This window comes from Engraulis encrasicolus, chromosome 11 (assembly GCF_034702125.1).
Source record: "Engraulis encrasicolus isolate BLACKSEA-1 chromosome 11, IST_EnEncr_1.0, whole genome shotgun sequence".
Classification (NCBI taxonomy): Eukaryota; Metazoa; Chordata; class Actinopteri; order Clupeiformes; family Engraulidae; genus Engraulis; species Engraulis encrasicolus.
In genome coordinates this window covers 40,928,244-40,937,644 of record NC_085867.1, presented here as the reverse complement: position 1 = coordinate 40,937,644, position 9,401 = coordinate 40,928,244, and positions in this window count along the sequence as shown.

Sequence of the window (9,401 nt, the reverse complement as noted above, 5' to 3'; positions counted from 1 at the left end):
TGGGGAGCAAGAGAGAGAGAGAGAGAGAGAGAGAAAGAGAGCTATGCAGGGGGGGAAGAGAGGTAGGGAGGGAGGAGGTGGGGGAATGATAGAGTGATATGAAGAGTGACAAGAGAGAGGAGTGAGGAAGGGAGGAGTGAGAGACAGGTATGGACAGTGACAGAGAGGGAGGGAGAGAGAGAGAGAGAGAGAGAGAGAGAGAGAGAGAGAGAGAGAGAGAGAGAGAGAGAGAGAGAGAGAGAGAGAGCAAGGAAGGAAGGGACAGGGAGGGAGGGAGACAGAGAGAGAGGGAGGGAGGGAGAACGCCCATAGGGATTATCCCACTGTTTATCTGCTACGGCTGTGTAGCTCTGTTGTGGCTCTGTGTCCCCCTGGCCCCTTGGCCATTGTCCATCTCAGCGAGGGGTGATGGAGAGAGTAGAGCGGGGAAGAGACCCCTGGGGTTCATTTCTCAAAAGCGTAGTTGTTAACAGTTAGCAACTTGGGTAGTTGCCAATGGTAAAGTGTATTGCAACCAACAAAGTAGCTACCGTAGTTAGCAACTACGCTTTCGAGAAATGCACCCCAGCGCAGCCCAGCATCTCCTGCCCTCCTCTATTCACATGTCAAGCATTGCTGGACCGCAAGTCGCTCTATCCCCACTCCACTCAGGTTGTGCACAGTTGAAGGAGAGAATTGATCATCAGATTCAATCTGAAGAAGACTGTTGAGGTTGAAACGTTATCCTGCCATGAAAAAATAAAATACAAAAAAAGGATTCTAAGTGTGCGGACTTCTCACTCTGAAAACTGCAGGTTGTGCACAGCCAGATTGGAAACACGTCCCATTGCCAATGGTAGTCAATGTAACAAAAACATGTTGCTTGGCCCAGTCGTGGCTTAACAGTAGGGCACTGGGTTACTACGCCGGTGACCCGGGTTCGATTCCGACCCGGGTCATTTTGTCGATCCTTAGTTCCCTGTCTCTCTCTCCCCACTCATTTCCTGTCCCTCCTCCACTACCCTGTCAAAAGTAAAGGCAACAATGAACCCTTAGCCCAAATGATTAGGGAAGACATACTATTGAGTGGAGTGGAAATTAATCATAAAAAACATGTGATTAGTCTCTTTGCTGATGACGTTTTGATATATTTGAAAGATCCTGTCAGTCACTTTGGTAGGCTGTTACAGATCCTGGAAAGATTTGGTGACTGCTCTGGGTACAGACTTAATATGTCAAAGACACAGACCCTTCTGTTTCACACCACTCCCTCACCTGAACTCAAAGAACATAAACTAAATTGGGAAGCCAACTCGATCAAGTATCTTGGAGTAAATATTACTAAAAATCCCTCTGATTTATATAAAAATAACTATGATGAGGTCAATCATATGATAAGGTCAGATATGGAACGTTGGTCCACTTACCCTATGGACCTAACCGACAGGATCAATGTAGTTAAGATGAATATCCAACCCAGGCTATTATACCTATATCAATCACTTCCAATACAAATTCCACAAACACAGTTTACTAAGTGGGACAAATTAATATCTAGATTTATTTGGGAGGGAAAAAGACCTAGAGTGCGCTTTACCACTTTTCAATTACCCAAGTTCAGGGGGGGACTGGCACTTCCAAACTTAAGAGAGTATTTTACTGCAGCTCAAATCCGTCCACTATTGAATTTGTGCTGTACTAACTTTGTTGCTCATTGGAAAGATATAGAAACAAATAGTTACACATGCCCTATTCAAACGTTTATTGGTGAGAGGGCGCTCCCCCTCCAAGTTAGGCAAGAGATGGATCCAATAACATTGTTTACTTTAGATACATGGCACTCTGTTGTAAAACGCTTAAAATTTGATGATGGGCTATGCCAGGGGTGGCCAACCAGTCGGAGACCAAGAGCCACATTTTGTAATGTGTCACAGCAAAGAGCCACATCGGCACACAAACATCACGCGGGCATATAAAGATGCGCCCACCAAGATGGGCATCACCCATCCTTCTCGCACCACAGACCAGAATAGGCTACACAACCATCTCTTCTTTTCTCACACAGACACACACACACACACACACACACACACACACACACACACACACACACACTCAGACACACACATACACACACACACACACACACACACACACACACACACACACACACACACACACACACACACACACACCACACACACACACACACACACACACACACACACACAAAGTGTCAGATTGATGTTACACTCCAACTTAATGGCCTGACTACAATCCTGAATATAAGATAACCCCCCCTCCCCCTTTTTTTTACTGCTTCAATTGTTTGGGGGGGAAAGGGTTTTTCAAGATAAAAATAAAATACAAGGGTACACAGGTCAAAATTATGTTCATAAATTCTTTCATATTTTAATAAAACACGTTTCTCAGCATAATTTCCATGAGCACTCGTTATAACAGAGCACGAAGTAACGCGGCACAGAGATTCTCCGCCTCTCTTAGCTCATTCGGGGGTTAGGCGCACAGGCACCGCTTTCTTGCGCTCCGATGATCATTGGATGTCTGACGACACCATCCAAAACAAGGTGGTTCGTCAAATCGCCGTTCATTTTACACATTAATGTTTCAGCGGGTGCTGCAGTCGGCCAGGGGAAAACCCAAAGTTTTCTTTTTGAGACTAAACTGAGCGCGGACAAGCGACAAGTGGATTGAAATTGTTTCCCACCTGCACGCTGTCTGCCCGCACCGCTTTGACAATGGCTGATAGACCACGGCCGACATTCACAGCGAAAACCAGGATAGAACATTATGTATGGCGCTATTTTGTCTATAGCCCGCGAAAATAAGACTATTTTAAACCAAAAACATAATTTCACATTCGGGTCAATAGCCATGAACACTCCTCCTAACAGAGCGCCGAGCTGGCTACGCAGGACAGAGATTCTCGGCGCATCTCTGCTCCAGACGCCTTTCTCTTCACATAGTTTGCACATTTATAACCGCCATATCCGAGCGATAGAATCTACAAATATGGACAGCACATTTTCTTATTGAGGAGTGATGGCCAAATCTTTCAGGTTAAAACATTTTTGCCGCTATGTTGTCTAGTCAGCGAAAGACGCGGTTTTGAAAGCGCTATTTTTAGAACATAGGCTTAAATCACGTCTTGTATTTGCAGTAACAAATGTCACGCACCAACGTGATCATTCAGGACACAGTGTTTCCCCCAGAAAATTGGTTAGTCAAGGTGGTGAGGCTTCGAGTCTGTCCCTGGGGGGCGGCGTGCCGGGGGGGGTGGGGGGGTGGGGCGGCGCCACTCGCGATGTCACGCGGGGGGAGGTGTTGGCGGGGTTTGATGTCACGCACGGCACGAATACTGTTTCGGGGGTTGGGGGGGGGGGGGGTTTGAATAATAACAAAGCTGTGTAGAACTGGAAAATATGTATTTATTGACCTGCCATATCAAAACTATTTACAGAAGCTGAAAAGAAAAATGTAACAAAAAGTGCAGTGCAGGTTGTTTACATTAATGAAAAAGAGAAACCAAATGGAGTGCAAAATTGACTGGCTACCTATGACTACCTATGGCACATTTTGCAAGTCTTGTCCTTGCAGGCCATCCTTCTCGGTTTTTCAAAAAAGAGTTCCAGTGCCCTGTTGTAATTAAACTGCCATACTGGTGGCCCATTTATGCTAATTCTTGGGTTGCTGCTGACGTCATAGTGCTGCCCCTGGTGGTGATCTACCGCTGCTGGTGGACAACCTGGGCTTGGAGCCATTGAAACCCATCCAAAACTTCATTTTTTCGATCTGACACAGAATATTTTTAATTATACCTAAAGACACACCATTGGACTTGTTTAAAAGCTGAGAACCTCAGCTTTCCATAACTGAAAGCGGTATTTTCCTAGCATCTACCAATCCGAAGGTAGCCCACTTTAAGTGCAGAATTACTTTTCTAAAGATAGCGTTTTGTTTCCTTGGAAACGGACGCGGTTTATGTGTTACGCATACGCTATTTGACTCGGTTTTGCACTATTATGGATGAATTTCTAATCTTGACATGTTAATGGACAATCTATGCGAATTTCATAATGTGTTTTTATGTGATATGGGAGTAAATGTGTTTACATCCCGTCTGGGATTTGTTAAACTAGCTGGCCCGCTAGTTAGCTAGCAAGTGCTAGGTCTCTACACTAGCCTACATCATGTCAAAAGTGGAAAGATTTGCCGACACTCAAGACTGTGGATATAATGAACTGGTTCTGTGAATGTTCTCAGAATGTTTTGCTTTGACAAATTGCTGATACTATAGCATTACATCCAAATCCTGGTGTTTCTTTGTTTATGCTTGGGCCATTGAGACAGATCGATTCTAATATCTATTACCAGAGAGAGTTTATTTCTGCTAACTTACTTGCTAGCTAACTAGCGAACTAGCTAACAAATCCCAGACGGGCGTACTGTTAACACATTTTACTCCCATGTTACATAAAAACGCATTTTGAAACTCGCACAGATTGTCCATTAGAATGTCAAGATTAGAAATTCATCCATAATAATGCAAACCCGAGTCAAATAGCGTATGCGTAACACATAAACCGCGTCCGTTTCCAAGGAAACAAAACGCTATCTTTAGAAAAGTAATTCTGGACACACATGGCGTAGTAATAAATCCGACCACTAGGTGTCACAATTTAGTCCAACCGATGTTGTCCTAGTGCCTGCGCTTGAACATGCATTACAACTTTTTTTTTTTACAAGTTTTTTTTTTTTTTTTGCCCTCGGACGCATTTTTTTTTTTTTTTTTTTTGGGAACGTAGCCAAGGCGGGGGTGGGGTTTAGTCAAGGCGGCCGCCTTGATAAGAAAGCGCTGGGGGAAAGCCTGGGACACATTTAGGCAAGGCCTTCTATAGTACCAAGACCACAGGACACGTATTTGCCATCAACTTTGTGCGCGCAATTCCAATGCATATTTTCTATAAGACGTAGCCTAAACACAAACTTGGACATGAACGCAAGAGCCGCAAGTCACCAGGCAAAGAGCCGCATGCGGCTCGAGAGCCGCGGGTTAGCCACCTTTGCGCTAGGCCTTTTAAAACGGATTGCACATGACAAGAAATTTACTCCAGGATCCATTGACACAACGTACAAATACTGGGTAGACAAAGGTATAACTGCAATGTGTACCATTACAAAGGAGGGGAATATGGTTAGCTTTCAAGAAATGAAAGACGTATTTGGTTTAGCAAATGCAGACCTATTTAGGTATCTGCAAGTGAGGGACTACTACCTAAAAGAGATTAAAAAAGATGAGGTGCATCCCCTCATTAACATGTTTGTAACATCTTACCAGAGATTTACCCCCAAAGCAATCTCAAAACTCTATCTATGTATATTGGGAAGTGGGAAGCACTCCACAATATACGTCAAATCTAAATGGGAAAAAGAATTGGAGGAGGAAATTCTAGATGAGACCTGGGGTGCGATTCTCAAAGTGCGAAGTAGCTAGTTTGTTAGCAATGTTGCATAGTAAATACTATAAAAGTTGCTAACTCTTGTGTCTCGAACGTTAGCACACAAAGTAACTACTGCTTGGAGTAATGTGCACTCTGAAGTAGTGGTGACTTTGAAAGTGAGGTGCCTCCTATCCGTATCTGGACAGTGAAGTTGAAGTACAGCTGGAGTAGATCCATTGAGTCCAGACATCACCTCAGCCACCCCAAGTAACACACAGCGCTAGTCTACTTCAGAGCGTGACTCCACCCATTAGCTAAACTTGTAGTACATATTTGACCACAAATGTGTCAATATCTTTTAATCCTGTGGTGCAAAAGCGATGAAAATCAATCGACATGCACACAAAGTGATGATACAGCTGTGAGAGTGTTCAGAACACAAATTCACGTCATGTCATTTGTTCGTGAAAAAAAACCGTCATATCCTTGGAATCTGATGAATCCCACACTAATAATATACTTTTAGCTGTATGCCGATTGAATTGCGTCTCATTTCGATGTGTAATTTGTGAAATATTTAGATAAGAAAGTATTGGTTTCTCCCGGAAATGCGCTGGATTACGTGTCAACTATTTAAATTTTTTTGGCGCGAATTTCATTTCATAGCCTAGGGGTATTTACGCTTGCCTATCAATGGGAAGACGCGAGCCACGCGGGTTCGAAACCAGTGTGCAGCATGTTGACAACAACTCGTGAAATCGTGTTTTGGACCCTACAGTGTAACACATTTTCCCTTGGCTGCACGTGTGTGTTGGTAATGCACAACATAAATTATCTATTTCTGCCAGATATTTCCAAAATTGTGGCACTGTAACCATGTGGATTCGAACCGGTGTGGCTTCTGTTTTCCCATTGGGATGCAAGCGTGAATACCACTAGGCTATGGAATGAAATCTACGCGAAAATTTCTCAGGGATATGACACTTTAAAAACAGACGATTTTCTGGGAGTAACCACAACTTTATTGTCCAAATATTTTACAAATTACACCTCGGAATGAAACGAAATCCAATCGGTCGGCATGCAGATAATACTGCATTATTGGTGCGGATGGTGTCAGATTGTAATGCCACGGCCGTGTTTTTTCACAAAGAAATTACAAGGTGTGTTGTGGAGGAAACAGCGGAGTCACGGTGTCGTGACATCCAATCAAATGTGCTGGTGGTGGTTGTACATTATTGCTTTCTACTTCACGCACTGAATTTAGGAGGAAACAGCTGAATCATGACTCAGCAATCATGCATATCTCTTGTTGCTTCTTTGGTCACGCACTGCAATGCCAAGAAAGTAAGTAGCGGTGTGGACTCAGGAAAGCAGCCGCACTACTTTTGGCTTACTGTGGGAATAGTAAGGTTTCGAGAAATGCACGGATTTCGCCTTGAAGTAAGTAGATAACTACAAAGTACGTCTGTAGTTCAAAGCTAACATTGCGGGAACGCACCCCTGGTTTGATATGTGGAAAAATCATCAAACTACAACACAATCACATAAATGGAGGGAATTTGCTTGGAAAAATCAGATCCGCTTTTTTATCACTCCCCAAATAGCAAGCAAACAGATCTCGCAGCAACTACAATGCTGGAGAAAATGCGGAGAAATGGCACCACATCACACACACATTTTTTGGAGTTGCAAGACACTAGAACCATTTTGGTGTCAAGTACATGAGGTCTTGTGTGGGGTTTTGGGTTACAATGTCCCTTTTACTTGCAAGATTCTTTATCTTGGTCACTTGGAAGAATCTGTATCTTTTGAAGACCAATATTTGGTTAAAATACTTCTCATTGCAAGCAAAAAGTCCATTACAAAAAACTGGTTGAAACCGGACACACCAAGTAAAGGGCAATGGGTTTCTATAATTAAGGAAATTCAAGGGATGGAAAAGATGACATACAAATTGAAACTGAAAAAAGAGTTGTATGAAAGAAACTGGGTAATATGGATACATTATACAGAAATGTGAACGCAATGTAATTTTTATACTTCATACCATAGTTACTAAACACCCCATTGTTAAATAGGCCCTTCCTTAATGTTCTTGTATTTTTTTTTGTTAACTTATTTTTGTTTAAAAAATCATCTGTTTTATTTTACTTTAATATAATATATTTGAATATATACATGTACATAGATTAAGTATATTAAGCTACCCATTGTATGAAGAATAAACATGTATGTAAATTGTTTTTTTATTTGAAGTGGAACGTCAATAAAAATAAAGTTTAAAAAAAAAAAAGTAAAGGCAACGTTAAACTTCGACTTTTTTCGCACACCTCAGCTGGCAGGTGCGTCGGAGATGGCCCATGGGTCACTCAGCAACAACTTAAAGAAACTACTGCACACTGACCATTTTGCTGTTCTTTCTTTAATAACGACGTTTCGGAACTAGACCTTCATCAATTGCCTGATGAAGGTCTAGTACCGAAACGTCGTTATTAAAGAAAGAACAGCGAAAAGTAAAGGCAAAAAAGCCTTAGGGGGAAAAAAACAAAAACCCATGTTGCTTGAAAGCAACTGTCTAGTGCTGGTCTGGGACCAATATACGGTGAAGGCATATTAGATTTAAACCAGCCCCCCTCACCCATAATTTAGATCACAAGCCATCAAGTAACATAGCTATGTTGACCACCACTGTCGCTGTGGGAGGGTCGACCCATAAACACAAGGGGCCCACCGGGCATTTGCCTTGTAGGATCTCTATGGCTACTCAAGCCCTGCAACTGACAAAAAAATTAAATGGACAAACTCAATGCCAAACTGTTGGCTGTGATGCCTCTGTGGCCATTTTGAACATCATCCCTCTTGAAAGAGTTGGCCTCCTAATGAATAGAATATAAAATAGATAAATAAATAAATTGAAATGAAATGTCATTGTGCAAAAAATAAAAATGAAGGTGGGGGGAAAAAAAATCCTGGCAAAAATGTATATATTTTTTTTTCTTGTCTGTGCTTATTTGGTACTGCTCCCAGGTTAGACAGTTAGATGTGCAGGCTTGAAACCGTGTCAGTCATTTGTACTTTCATTAACCTCTACTTGACTACTAGTTTGTTTGGCTAACGTCTGCTGGACTACTACTACCACTACCAGAGATCCAGCTTCAGAGATGGCGAGAGAGAGAGAGAGAGAGAGAGAGAGAGAGAGAGAGAGAGAGAGAGAGAGAGAGAGAGAGAGAGAGAGAGAGAGAGAGATGGGAGGAATTAAATATCTGCGCCTGTGAAAAGTCTGACATTGTGTGAGAATTTTAAGTGTAGCAGGTAACAGATGTGGCAGCATATTTGTTGGCGGCAGAGCTACACTGCACTATGCCATGTAATCCGCCGTACAGTCAGATGGTGGATTGAAGGAAAGGGGTGGAGATGGTTGGCAATTAAGGTGAAAGCCAGTCACTGGATTCTGTACTGAATATAAAAATAATAGATAGCTATGATGTTATCAATATGCTACAGTATTAGAGGAAGAATGAAATGAAAGTTGAGCCAAAGTCAGATGACTCTCCCGGGCCCAGTCAGAACTGTCAGCGGTTCTGTCTTCAGTCATTTTATGATTTAGTCATTCCTGGTTGGCTGGTTTTACATGACAATAGTCTCTTAGCTGGCATCTCTTATCCAAAGAAATATATTTATTTATGTAGAGGGTATTGATTGCAGTCCCTGGAGCAATGTACTATTACGGTAGGTGCCTTGCACAAGGGTAATTCAGCCATGGGTAGGTGGTATGGGGTATGAACCTGTAACCTTGTCACATGGTAATTTTAAATCTGCTGTGATGAGAGGTCAAATTTTGTTTTATGCACTTCATGCTGCGTGATCACAGTTGCAAGAAGCCAACAGAGTTTTCATCACTTAAGAATGTATAGGTGTGGCGTGACAAACAAAACAGGTAAAACAAACTGATTTTTT